The sequence below is a fragment of the Cetorhinus maximus genome, chromosome 3 (assembly GCF_964194155.1).
Source record: "Cetorhinus maximus chromosome 3, sCetMax3.hap1.1, whole genome shotgun sequence".
In the NCBI taxonomy this organism is placed as follows: domain Eukaryota; kingdom Metazoa; phylum Chordata; class Chondrichthyes; order Lamniformes; family Cetorhinidae; genus Cetorhinus; species Cetorhinus maximus.
The window spans coordinates 180110428-180124855 of NC_135881.1; the positions used below are offsets into that span (position 1 = coordinate 180110428).

Sequence of the window (14428 nt, forward strand, 5' to 3'; positions counted from 1 at the left end):
GCTCAGCCTCTAGCTCAGTTCCTTAAGCAGCAAGCACTTAGGGACTGCAGACCTGTTTGCCCTGTCACACTGGCATACAGGAGTTCCCACTTGTTGCAACCTTGGCACATCACCTGTCCTGCCATCCTTAATGTGTTTTAAATAATTACTTAATGTATATTAATCATTTATTATGTTGCTTTCTTATATATTTTATTAACTTAATCACCAAATTGTCTACTATTTTAAACCTTAGGAATAGAATAGAACTTACCTACTTACCAGATGCTCACCAAATAGCTAGCTCCTTTCGTTGTAGTAGAGCAAGAACCAATTTCTATGGGGTGAGAAAATAGAAAGAGGAAACAAACAACTCCCCTCCCCCAGCCCCGCGCCCCCCCCAACTTCACCGAACCCTCCTCTCACCAAACTCCAAGTCTTCACTCAGTTAATCAGCTGCACTCCGTTATCACTCTCTATAGACATTTAGCCCTTTCAGTTTGCAAAACGTTTTGCCTGCGGTTTTTCTTTTGCTATTTAGGGGTTTCAATCAAGTTGCCTCTTACTCTTCTAAACTCCAGTGGATACAAGCCTAGCCTGTCCAACCTTTCCTCATTAGACAACCCGCCCATTCCTGGTATTAATTTGGTAAACCTTCTCCGAACTGCTTCTGATGCATTTACATCCTTCCTTAAATAAAGAGGCCAATACTGTACACAGTGCTCCAGATGTGGTTTCACCAGTGTCCTGCACAACTGAAGCATAGCCTTCCTACTTTTATATTCAATTTCCCTTGCAATAAATGATAACATTCTATTAGCTTTCTAATTATTTGCTGTGCCTGCACAGTAACCTTTTGTGATTCATGCATTACACCACCCAGATCCCTCTGAATCTCAGAGCTCTGCAATTTCTCACCATTTAAATAATGTTTATTTAATTCTTCTTGCCATAATGGACAATTTCACATTTTCCCACATTATACTCCATTTGCCAGATCTTTGCCTACTCACTTAACCTATCTGTCTCCTTGCAGCCTCCTTATGTCCTCTTCACAATTTACTTTCCTACCTATTATCAGCAAATTTAGCAACCATACCTTCTATCCTTTCATCCAAGTCATTTATATAAATTGTAAAAAAAATTGAGGCCCGAGCACTGATCCCTGTGGCACACCACTCGTTTTTTCCTGCCAACCTGAAAAAGAGCCATTTATGCCTACTCTCTATTTCCTGTTAGCTAGCCAATCTTCTGTCCATGCCAATATGTTACCCCTGCACCATGAGCTTTTATTTTCTGCAATAACCTTTGATGTTGTATCTTATCAAATTCTGGAAATCTAGTTACAGGATATACACGGGTCCCCTTTATCCACAGCACATGTGACTCCTTCAAAGAACTCCAAAAAATTGGTTATACATGATTTCCTTTTCAGAAAGCCGTGTTGACTCTGCCTGATTGCGTTGAATTTTTCTAAGTGCCCTGCTATAACATCTTTAACAATAGCTTCCAACGTTTTCCCTATGACAGATATTAAGTTAACTGGCCTGTAGTTTCCTGCTTTCTGTCTCCCTCCATTTTTGAATAAAGGAGGCCCATTTGCAATTTTTCAATCTAATGGCACCTCCGAATCCAGGGAAATTTGGGAAATTCAAACCGATGCATCAATGATCTCACTACCCACTTCTTTCAAGACCCTCCAATGAAGTTCCTCAGGACCTTGGGATTTGTCAGCCGTCCAGCAATTTGCTAAATACCACTTCCCTGGTGATTGTAATTTTCCTGAGTTCCTCCGTCCCTTCCATTTCCTGATTTACAGCTATTTCTAGGATGTTACTTATATCCTCTATAGTGAAGATGGATGCAAAATACCTGTTCAATTCATCTGCCATTTCTTTAATTTTCATTATCAATTCCACAGACTCACTTTCTATAGGACCAACGCTCACTTTGTTAGCCCCTTTCCTATTTAAGTATCTATAGAAATTCTTACTATCTGTCTTTGTTTCCAGCTAGATTTCTCTCGTATTCTAATTTTTCCTTCCTTATTAATCTTTTTGCCATTCTTTGCTGTTCTTTATATTCTGTCCAATCTTTTGACCTGCCACCCACCTTTGCACAATTATATGATTTTCCTTTAAGTTTGATACTATCTTTAACTTTTTTAGTTAACCATGGATGGTGGGTTCTCCCCTTGGAATTTTTCTTTCTCATTGGAATGTATCTATTCTGTGTATTCTGAAATATGCCTTTATATGTCCACCACTACATCTCTATTGACCTATCCCTTAACCTCATTTGCCAGTTCACTTTAGCTAGCTCTGCTTTCATTCCCACAGAATGGCCCTTATTTAAGTTTAAAATACTAGTCTTGGACCCATTGGCCTCTCCCTTAAACGGAATGTAAAATTCAGCCGTCATATGATCGCTGCTACCCAGGGTTGCCTTCACTGAGGTAATCAATTAATCCTATCTTGTTGCACGATACCAGGTCTAGTATAGCCTGCTGTCTGGTTGACTCCCAATCTATGTCTTGTCTCTGTAATGTGTTTCAGATCATACTAATTTCTATTTGCGCTGTCAGTTCCTTTGTTTCGAATGCTATGTGCATTCAGATACAGAGCCTTTAGAGTCTTTATATTATTTTTTTAACCTCTAGCCTTGACTGCTATTTTACTCTTAGATTTGTATTCTCTTTCCCTTCCTGTCACGTTCTGTTTATAATTTCTCATATTAATAGCTTTCTCTCTTGCCTTGTCTCTGCTCGTCGGTTTACCACATCTTCCCAAATTTGATCTCTTGTCCCCACTCCTCTACTTCCCTAGTTATGCAGCTCGTGAGGACACTAGCCCCAGCATGATTCAGGTGTAGACCATCTCAACAATTTCAATCCCACTTTCCCCAATACCGGTGCCAGTGCCCCATGCTTCCACACTAGTCTTTGAGCCACGCATTCATTTCTCTAATCTTATTTGCCCTATGCCAATTTGCATGTATCTCAGGTAATAACCTAGAGATTATTACCTTTGAGGTTCTGCCTTTCAATTTAGTGCCTAGCTTCTCATACTGTCTATGCAGAGCCCCTTTCCTAGTTCTGTCTATGTCTTTGGTACCTACATGGACCATGATAACTGGATCCTCTTCCTCCCACTGTAAATTCCTCTCCCTCCCACTGTAAATTCCCCTCCAGCCCTGAGCAGATGTTCTGAACCCTGGCACCAGGCAGACAATGCAGCCTTTTGGACATTTGCTCTTTGCTACAGAGAACAGTGTCAACCCCTTCACTATACTGTCGTCTACTAATTCTACATTCCTGTTTGCTCCCCCTACTTGAATGGCTTTCTGTACCACGGTGCCATGGTCAATTTGCTCATTCACCCTGCAGCCCCTGCTCTCATCCAAACAAGCTGAGAAAACCTCAAACCTTTTGGACAATCACAAAGGCTAAGGCTCCTGCATTGCTGTCCTCTGGGTCCTCTTGCCTACCTCACTTGCAGTCACACCCTCCTGTCTCTGACCACTGGCCAAATCAGAAGACCCTGTCCTAGGTGGTGTGACTGTCTCCTGGTACAAAGCATTCAGGTAACTTTTCTCCTCCCTGTTGTGTTGCAAAGTCTGCAGCTCAGCCTCCAGCTCAATGATTCTGAGCCAAAGCTGCTCCAGCCACAAACATTTACTGCAGATGTGTTTGCCCTGGATCACACTGGCATCCAGGAGCTCCCACATGCTGCAGCCTTGACGCATCATCTGTCCTGCCATTCTTAATGTGTTTTAATTAATGATTTAATTATATTATTCACTTATTTTTCTTTTATCTATTTTATTAACCTTACCACCAATTTGTATTCTTTTAAACTTTAGAAATAGAATACATCTTAACCACTTACTGAATTTAAAAAAAACATTTATTACAATTAGAATAAGTAGAATATCTTACCAGTTCCTCACCAATCAGCTTCTTCCCCTGTACTGAAGTAAGAGCCAGCTACTGGAGGCTGAAAAATGTAGAAAAAGAAAGGAGCATGTATTGCCCCTCTCTACCGAACTCCCTCTCTCACCAAACTCCTACTTTACACTCTGTGCACCCAAATTAGCACTCAGGGCAGGTGAGGCAGCACTGAGGAAGGCCAGTTTTTAAGCTCCCTGCAAAACAACTAATTCAATCTTCTGAAAAACCAGCTAGCTACCTAATTAAGTAGCTGCTGCTCTTAGAGAACGTGTATACCCTTATTTTAAGGCTGGAATAAAACTTAACTTTTAACTTGAGAGTAATTTTTACTTAATTTCTAAATTAATGAAAAAAATAGAGTTTAGATAGAAATTAACCCTTTAAACTCTCTCACTGACCAGCTGTTGGTGCAGACTAGAACAGCACTGATTTGATTTTCGTTTGGGTTTCTCCCTTTCAAACACAACATTGAACTCAATCATATTACGGTTGCTATTAGATAAATATTCATGCACCATTAGGCTGTTAACTAAATCTGGCTCATAACCCCATATTAAATCTAGTATGGCCTGCCCTGTTGTTGGGTTTACCACAAATTGTTGCAGAAAACTGTCCAGAATGCATTCAAGAAGTTTGCTACCTTTCTGACATGAGATCACCTGCTTATCCCAATCTCCTCACCCTCCTTCCCCCCTCCTCACCGTCCAAGGGCCCAAACACTCCTTTCAAGTGAAGCAGCATTTCACTTGCACTTCCCTCAATTTAGTCTACTGCATTCGCTGCTCCCAATGCGGTTTCCTCTACTTTGGAGAGACCAAACGCAGACTGGGTGACTGCTTTGCGGAACACCTTCGGTCTGTCCGCAAGCATGACCCAGACCTCCCTGTCACTTGCCATTTCAACACACCACCCTGCTCTGATGCCCACATGTCCGTCCTTGGCCTGCTGCAATGTTCTAGTGAAGCTCAACGCAAACTGGAGGAACAGCACTTCGTCTTCCGACTAGGTACTTTACAGCCTTCTGGACTGAATATTGAGTTCAACAACTTTAGATCATGAACTCTCTCCTCCATCCCCATCCCCTTTCCGATCCCCCTTTTTCCAATAATTTATATAGATTTTTCTTTTCCCACCTATTTCCATTTTTAAATGTATTTCCATCCATTGTTTTATCTCTACCTTTTAGCCTATTTAGACCGCACCCCACCCCCATCCCACCCCTGCTAGGGCTATCTGTCCCTTGCTCGTCCTGCTTTCTACCCTTAATGTCCCCATTAGCACATTTCTTAGCTAATATCACCACCGTCAACACCTCTTTGTACTTTTGTCTATGACATCTTTTGGCAATCTCCACCTATCACTGGCCCTCTATCCAGCTCTACCTGTCCCACCCCCATTTAAACCAGCTTATATTTCACCTCTTTTCTATTTTTCCTTAGTCCTGATGAAGAGTCATTCGGACTCAACGTTAACTGTATCCCTCTCCGCAGATGCTGTTAGACCTGCTGAGTTTTTCCAGGTATTTTTGCTTTTGTTCTAGATTTCCAGCATCTGCAGTGTTTTGCTTTTATCCCAATCTATATGGAAGTTGAAGTCCCCCAGTTAAACCACTCTGGCTTTGCTGCATGCTTTCCTAAACTCTGCAGTTATACATTCCACCACTTCACAGTTGCTGTCAGGGGTTCTTTTTTTTATATTCATTCATGGGATCTGAGCTTCGCTGGCTGGACCAGCATTTATTGCCCATCCCTAATTTCCCTTGAGAAGGTGGTGGTGAGCTGCCTTCTTGAACTACTGCAGTCCATGTGGTATAGATACACCCACACTGCTGTTAGGAAGGGAGTTCCATGATTTTGACCCAGTGACACTGAAGGAATGGTGATATATTTCCAAGTCAGGATGGTGAGTGGCTTGGAGGGGAACTTCCAGGTAGTGGCGTTCCCATCTATCTGCTGCCCTTGTCCTTCCAGTTGGTAGTGATCATGGGTTTTGAAGATGCTGTCTAAAGAGCCTTGGTGAATTCCTGCAGTGCATCTTGTAGATAGTGCATACTGCTACTACTGTGTGTTGGTGGTGGAGGGAGTGAATGTTTTTGGATGTGGTGCCATTCAAGCGGGCTGCTTTGTCCTGGATGGTGTCAAGCTTCTTGAGTGTTGTGGGAGCTGCACTCATCCAGGCAAGTAGGGAGTATTCCATTACACTGTCCCCAATCCCACAAAATCTTAAACGCTTTTCTGCCTCTTAATTCTACTCACCTTTAAGGCTAGTCCCCTCTCCCTACCAATCTCCCCAACCTTACTGTAAATTTTATAATCTGGTTTGTTTTATTCTCAGTCCTGATTGTCTTACAAGCATTTATCACTAATGGCCACCATTTCATGGCCTCTTGGTTGAATTTGCGCATTCAACTTAGGAACATTATTCTTGGGAGCAAGGAGTAAGCCAATTGGCCCTTTGAGCTTCTTCTGCCATTCAATAAAATCGCTGATCTGGTTGTGGTCTTAACCCCACTTTCCTGCCTGAGCCCCATAACCCTTGACTCCCATGTCATTCAAAATCTATCTAACTCAGCCATGAATAAATTCAAAGACCCAGCCTCCACTGCTTTCTGGGGAAGAAAATTCCACACACTAACAACCTTCTGAGAGGAAAAAAATTATCCTAATCTCATTTTAAAAGGGAGTCCTCTTATTTTTAAACTGTCCCCTAGTTCCAGTCTACCCCACTAGAAGAAACATCCTTCCTGTATCCACCTATCAAGTCCCTCAGGATCTTGTATGTTTCATAAGATCACCTCTCATTCTTCTAAACTCCACTGGGTATAAGCCCACCCTGTTCAACCTTAAGAGAAGCCTTCTACCTAGGAATGAGTTGAATGAACCCCCTCTGAACTGCTTCTAATACAATTATATCCTTTCTCGAATATGGAGACCAAAAGTCTAAAATAACATGACAGAATTTCACATTACGTTTGAAAGTGATATAGTTTATCCTGAAACTAGGGTCTTAAATCTGAACAAAGGAAACTAAGGAGGTATAAGGGGCAAGTTGGCTGTAGTGGATTGGAAAAATACAGTAAAAGTGTTGACAGGCAATGGCTAGTATTTAAAGAAGCATTACATGATCTACAACAAATATACATTCCTCTCACACGAAAAAACACACAAGGTAAATTAACCATGGCTAATGAAAGAAGTTAAAGATTGCATTAAATCAAAGGAAGTGGCTTATAAGGTTGCCAAAAAAAGTGGTAATCACGGAGTGGAAGCAATTTAGAATCTAGCAGATGACTAAAACTGAAAGAAAGGGAAAATAATATGAATACAAGCTAGTGAGAAACATAAAGTAGGAGTGTAAAAGCTTCTTTAGGTATGTGAAAAGGATAAGATCAGCAAGGATAAATGTGGGTCCATTACAGATGGAGACAGGAGAATTCATAATGGAGAATAGGAAAATGGTGGAGAAACTAAACAATTACTTTGTGTCTATCTGCACAGAGGAAGATACAGAAAATCTTTCAGAGATACTAGGATACCAAGGGACTTGTGAAAATGAGGAACTGAAAGAAATTAGTATTAATAAAGAGGTAGTACTCAAAAAAAAATTAATTGGATTGAAGGTTGATAAATTCCCTGGACCAGATGTGCGACATTCCAGTGTTGAAGGAGCTGGCTGTAGAGATAGTGGATACATTGGTGGTTAACTTTCAAAATTCTGTAGATGTGGAAAGGTTCCTGCAGACTGGGAAGTAGCAAATGTAACTCCACTATTTAACAAGGGAGGGAGAACACTTAGAGCTACAGACCTGTTAGTTTGATGTCAGTAGTAGGGATGTTATGGCACAGCCGATGGTAAATGCTGAGTTGTTCAAATCCCAGAGGGAAACATGAGAGAGACAACTGCCACAACTATTTTTGCCATTTGTATATTTCGAGATGCAGGCTTTGAATTTGGTAATAGTAAAACCACCGAGCCTTATAGGTTTTTACAAAACCAGATTAAACATTTACTAATCACAGAAATGATTTTATGCACATACATAGGTCTACAAATTACTTCTATAATAACTTCTAAATCCCCTAATTAATCTGACTCCCAGTTACACCTCCATTAAGGCAATAGTAGCTGTTTCGCCATATTGACGAAGCGGCATCATGGTGCGCATGAATGTTCTCGCCGATGCCCTTACAAGCATCAACAATGCAGAGAAACATGGAAAACGGCAGGTTCTCATCCGACCATGCTCCAAAGTGATTGTGAGATTCCTGACTGTAATGATGAAGCATGGCTACATTGGAGAGTTTGAGATTATTGATGACCACAGGGGTGGGAAAATAGTTGTCAATCTCACAGGCAGACTGAACAAGTGCGGTGTCATTAGCCCCAGATTCGATGTTCAAGTAAAGGAGCTAGAAAGGTGGCAAAATGGTCTCCTGCCTTCTCGTCAGTTTGGGTACCTCATTCTAACGACCTCAGCTGGCATCATGGACCATGAAGAGGCCAAGCGAAAACATACAGGAGGAAATATCCTAGGATTCTTTTTCTAAAACTTAATACCAGTCTATAATAAAACATTGAAACCAGTTTAAAAAAAAAAAATTAAGGCAATAGTAAGACACACAGATTTTAAAAGACCCAGGCAAGAAACATGATACCCTGAACAATCCAGTTCAAAGTGAGTTTTCTTAACTTCAGTTCATTGTAGACAGTAGATGCTGAAGGCTTGTCACACTTGTTAGATCTTAAAAAGCCTGCCTTTACACACAGCCTTCTCGCCTTTCTTCATATTTTCCCCTTTGAATGCAAATTCCCATTGTTTCACTACCTCCCTGATTGTAAAAAATTATCATAGTACCAAATTTACCAGTAATCTTTGAGAAAAAATAAACACACTGTTTCTGAACTTCACCTGGCTAAGTGACACAGTTCATCCCTTCTTGAAAACAATCTAGTCTGGCTTATTTAAAATGCAAAAGTTATTTTACGCCTTACATTCTAAACTTCCCCCATGTTTACCAGTTAACATTTCAAACCTAGCTTACCATCTAATACATCAAAGCCTTCAGACCTTTAATCCAATTAAGTCTCACACATACAGACACATATAGACACACATACCATTATTTTACAATAAATTCCAATAACAATGTTATATCTTCCTGACATCCCCTTCCTTATTGAAAAATGAACTGTCATAATTTAAAAAGATGACTTCATTTTTATTAATTCATCTTATATTATCTCCTATACTTATCTATATACTTATAATATTACATTACCAGATGCATGCATTAACAGAAAAATATATATACAAATCTTTCATATCAACAGGAATCATTTCAGTTCAGTGTCCAGGTTTTAAATGTCCAATTTTCCCTTTAAGCTTCAACTCTTGATATGCACCTGCAATCAGATTTTCTCATTCCGCTACATGTATAATCTGTAAATTAAATGGTTGTAGTAATAAACTACATCTGAATAGCCTTGCACTTCTGTCTCGAAATTTGTCCAGAAACTTTAAAGGATTATGGTCTCTATAAACAATTGTTTCTGATGAATTGTTTGTAACAAATCTCAAAATGCTGCAATGCTAACACCAAACCCAAAGTCTCCTTTTTGATTGTTGAATGTCTTCTGTGTTGTACATTCAATTTCTGTGAAAAATACCCTATTGGTTTTTCAATTTCATTTTTATCTTTTAACAGTATGGCCCCAATGCCTACATCACTTACGTCAATGGCCAACTTAAATTGCTTGGCGTAATTTGGTACTGCCAAAACTAGTGTCGTAGTTAATACAGTTTTCAAACTGTCAAATGCCCTCTGACACTCCTGTGTACATTGAAATCTTTTTTAATAGTTCAGTCAGTGGAGCAACCACACTGCTAAAATTTCCGATAAAACCCACTCATGCCCAGAAATTTCGAAACTTCACGTTTTGTTGTAGGCATGGGGAAACCCACAATAGCCTAGACGTTCACATTTCTTGGAACCACCTTACCAAGTCCAATGATGTGGCCTAGATATGTAACTTGTGCTTTTGCAAATCCACTTTTAGCCAAATTCACCACCAAATTAGCTTCTTGTAATTGAGTAAATAATTTTTTCAGATGTTGTAAATGCTCTTCCTACACCTGACTGAAAACTATCAAGTTGTCAATATAAACAGCACAATTGCTCAGACCTGCAATTACTTTGTCAGTCTTTGAAATGTTGCAGGTGCGTTTTTCATACCAAACGGCATGACTTGAAGTGGTATAATCCATCTGGTATCAGAAAAGCCGATATCTCCTTTGCCCTCTCCAATAATGGTACTTGCCAATATCTTTTTAGCAAGTCAATCTTTGTGATGAAGTTTGATTGTCCCACTTTCTCAATACAATCTTCCAGCCGTGGTATAGGATATGAATTCACTTTTGTCACCGCATTCACCTTTCAATAGTCCACACAACGTCTTTATGTTCCATCTGGTTTTGGGACCAGCATAATAGGTGAATTCCAGTTACTGCAACTATACTTGATGACATCATTTTGAAGCATGAATTCAATTTCTTTCTGTACTTGTGATAACTTTGCCAGATTTAATCTATAAGGATGTTGCCTTAGCGAAGATGAAACTTCTACAGAGACATCATGTATGGCTAAATTTGTCCTCCCCAAATTATTTCCATGAATATCTTTGTGTGACTGCAATAGATTGTCCCAATCACTTTGACACTTGTTTGGAAGATAACTTAATATTACATTTAAATTTTCAAGTACTCCCTCATTATCCAATTTGATTAGAGGAAAATCAATTTCAGAATCTTGCATTTCTACTTCTTTCTCATTATCTACCACCACTAATACCTCCTTTGTTCCTCTTCCCTATCAAGGTACTTTTTAAGCATGTTTACATGACGCACACTCTGCTTCTTTCTTCCACCTGGAGTATTTATTAAATAATTCATTCAATTTCTTTTCAATCCTATAAAGCCCACTAAACCTTGTCTTTAATGAATCACCCAGTAATGGTAACAGAACTAGCTATTTCTTCCCAGCAACAAAACTACGAGCTGTAGCTTTCCTGTCTGCCTTCACTTTTATCACTTGCTGTGATATCTTTAAACGTTCCCTAGCTAACTCACATGCTCGTTCCAATCTTTCTCTGAAACTTGATACGTAATCCAGGAGAGTTGTTTCTGAATTTTGACCCACCCATTTTTCATGAATCAATTTCAGCAGTCCCCTTACCTCATGACCATAAACTAGTTCAAAAGTTCAAACCAGTTGATGCAATAGAAGTGTCCCTAATAGCAAATAACAAGAATGGAATTCCCGTACCCCAATCCTGTGGATAATCCTGATATATGCCTTCATCATAGTTTTTAGAGTTTGATGCCATCTTTCCAAAGCCCCTTGTGATTCAGGATGGTAAGCTTTTGGTTTCGACTGTTTTATCCCCAAACTGTTCATTACTTCCTTAAACAGCTGTGACATGAAATTTGAACCCTGATCTGATTGTATTTCTTTAGGTAAGCCATATCGTTTTTAAAAAATGTAGTTAACCCTTCCACAATTTTCTTTGTAATGTTTCTCAAAGGCATTGCTTCAGAAAACCTGGTAGACACATCCATTATTGTCAGTAAGTACTTTTAGTCTTAGGGAGGGGTCCTACACAATCAATCAGGACCCGAGTGAAAGGTTTTTCAAATGCTGGAATTGAAAGTAAAGGTGCCAGTTTAATCACTGCTTGTGGTTTCTCTATCACCTGACATTTGTGACATATTCTATAGAATTAGACTACGTCCCTATGCAATCCAGGCCAAAAAAACGTTTTTGTATCTTCGCCTGTGCCTTTCTAATTCCTAAATGTGCCCCCATTGGAATTTCATGAGCTATCCTCAGAATCTCAATTCTACATCCAAATGGTATTACAATCTGATGCATCTCCCTCCAGCTTTCATTTGCCGAAGCGCGATAAGGCCTCCCTTTTTATATTAAAACATTACCCTTAAGGTAATGACATTCTGGAATAAATTTTGCCTGTTTCTGAGTAAGCTGTCTGATATAAATGTTTTATTTGCAAATCCTTTTTCTGTAATTCCACTAACCTCCTTGAGCTAAACCCTTCAGCTGAGTTGCCTTCCAGTCCTTCCTCCTGAACAACCTTATCAAACAGTGTCAGCTAATTGGATTTCCAAACCCTCTCCCTGCCTTTGAACTTCTGTTCTTCTTGTTTCAACCTATGAGCCTGTAATCTATCTTCAGACAATCCAGGATGCTCTCTCTGCAACACTTCTGTTGAAAACACTTCTAAAGGCAACACCCACATCTGTGATCCAGCTATATCATTATCCAGAACAAATTGAACCCCTGCAATGGGCATTTTTCTATTGCTGCAACAATCACCTCACCTGTTTTCCGCTTGCTCTTTAAATTTACCTTCCAAAATGGAATAGGCTTAGCACCTCCATGAACCCCACTTATCATCACCTGTTCCTGCATTACTCTCTTTGAACAACACATATCACTATCCCACAATATTAAGGATCGACTAGCCTCTGTGTTTCTTAAAATGTTAACAGCTTTACCTACTCCATCCTGTACACATGGAAAGACTTTCCCTTCACATACAAAATCTTTAAACATTTCTGCAACCTGGTCCTCAGAATTTTCCTGGGTAAATTGTGAACACATTCCAACTTCTTTACCTATCATTGATTCTCCCAGTTTTACCTGTACACACACAACTGTTTTTTCCTGTGCCTGAACCTCAGCATCCACAGTACTTTTACTTCCAGTACTTTTCTGCACTCTTATAATTACAACAGATTTTTCTTGCAATTTCGAGCATAAAGATTTCGTATGTCCAATTTTATTACAATGAAAGCACCTCAATTTTTGAATGTCACTTCTATCCTCAGCACTTTCCTTCTAATTCTGAGAAAAAACTTCCTGCGGATTTCCACCTACTCCTCTTCCCTGACTACCCACCTTCCTTTCACCTTAACATTTTCTATCCTTCTCAGATTTAAAAGGGTGACGAAGAAAAGCTTTAGCCCTATCAACTGACTCATAATCATCAACTATCTCTGCTGCTTGTCTTGCTGTATTCTCTAGAGTTTCAAAAAATGAGAGGTGATTGCATTGAATCTTAGAAAGTTGTTACAGGATGTGACAGGGCACATGTGAATGGGATGTTTCCCCTGGCTGGTGAGTCTAGAACTTAGGGGCAGTTCATCTAAGATTGAGATGAGGACGAACTTCTTCACTCAGAGGCTGGTGAATCTTTGGAATTCTCTATCCCAGAGGGCTGTGGAAGCTCAATCACTGAGCATGTTCAAGACAGAAATTGATAGATTTCTCGATACTAATGACACCAAGGGATATGGGGGTGGTGGGGAAATATAGCATGGAGATAGATAATCTGCAATGATCTTTTTGAATGGCGGTGTAATCTTGATGGGCCAAATGGCCTACTCTTATGTTCCTAAGTGTACACAGTACTCCAGATATGGTCTCACCAAGGCCCTGTGCAGCTGCAGTAAAACCTCCCTTAATTTTATTGCAAGGGGAGGCGATGGCATAGTGGTATTGTCGCTGACTAGTAATCCAGAGACTCAGGGTAATGCTCTGAGCAGATAGTGGAATTTGAATTCAGTAAAAATCTGGAATTAAAAGTCTAGCGATGACCATGGAACCATTGTCGATTGCTGTAAAAAAACCCATCTGGTTCACTAATGTCCTTTAGGGAAAGGAAATCTGTCATCCTTACCTGGTCTGGCCTACACGTGACTCCAGGCCCACAGCAATGTGGTTGACTCTTACATGCCCTCTGAAATGGCCTGGCAAGCCACCCAGTTGTAACAAACTGCTAGTCACGAGTCACAATCTTTGTCGCAAAAAATGAATGAAACCAGACGGACCACCTGGCCTCGACCTAGGCACCGGAAACGACAACGGTAATCTCAGCCCTGTTGACCCTGCAAAGTCCTCCTTACAAACTACTAACTTACTAGTGCCAAAATTGGGAGAGCTGTCTCGCAGACTAGTCAAGCAATAGCCTGACAGAATCGTACCTTACAGGTAATGTCCCAGACATCACCATCACCATCCCTGGGTATGTCCTGTCCCACCGACAGGACAGGCCCAGCAGAGGTGCCGGCACAGTGGTATATAGTTGGGCGGGAGTTGCCCTGGGAGTCCTCAACATCCACTCTAGACTCCATGAAGTTTCATGGCATCGGGTCAAACATGGGCAAGGAAACCTCCTGATTACCATGTACCACCCTACCTCAGTTGATGAATCAGTGCTCCTCCATGTTAAACACCACTTGGAGGAAGCACTGAGGGTTACAAGGGTGCAGAATGTACTTGGGTGGGAGACTTCAGTGTCCACCACCAAGAGTGGCTCGGTAGCACCACTACTGACCAAGTTGGCCAAGTCCTAAATTACATAGCTGCTAGACTGGATCTGCGGCAGGTGGTAAGGGAACCAACAAGAGGGAAAAAGCACACT

At 40.4% G+C, this 14428-nt stretch overlaps 1 protein-coding gene and 1 pseudogene across 4 annotated transcripts in view; both read left to right on the plus strand.

Moving 5' to 3' along the window:
• Nucleotides 1-14428, plus strand: part of LOC144679076 (uridine phosphorylase 1-like) — a 125789-nt gene that overhangs the window by 12402 nt on the left and 98959 nt on the right. The window lies entirely within an intron of this gene.
• On the plus strand, nucleotides 8058-8527 carry LOC144673662 (small ribosomal subunit protein uS8 pseudogene; annotated as a pseudogene).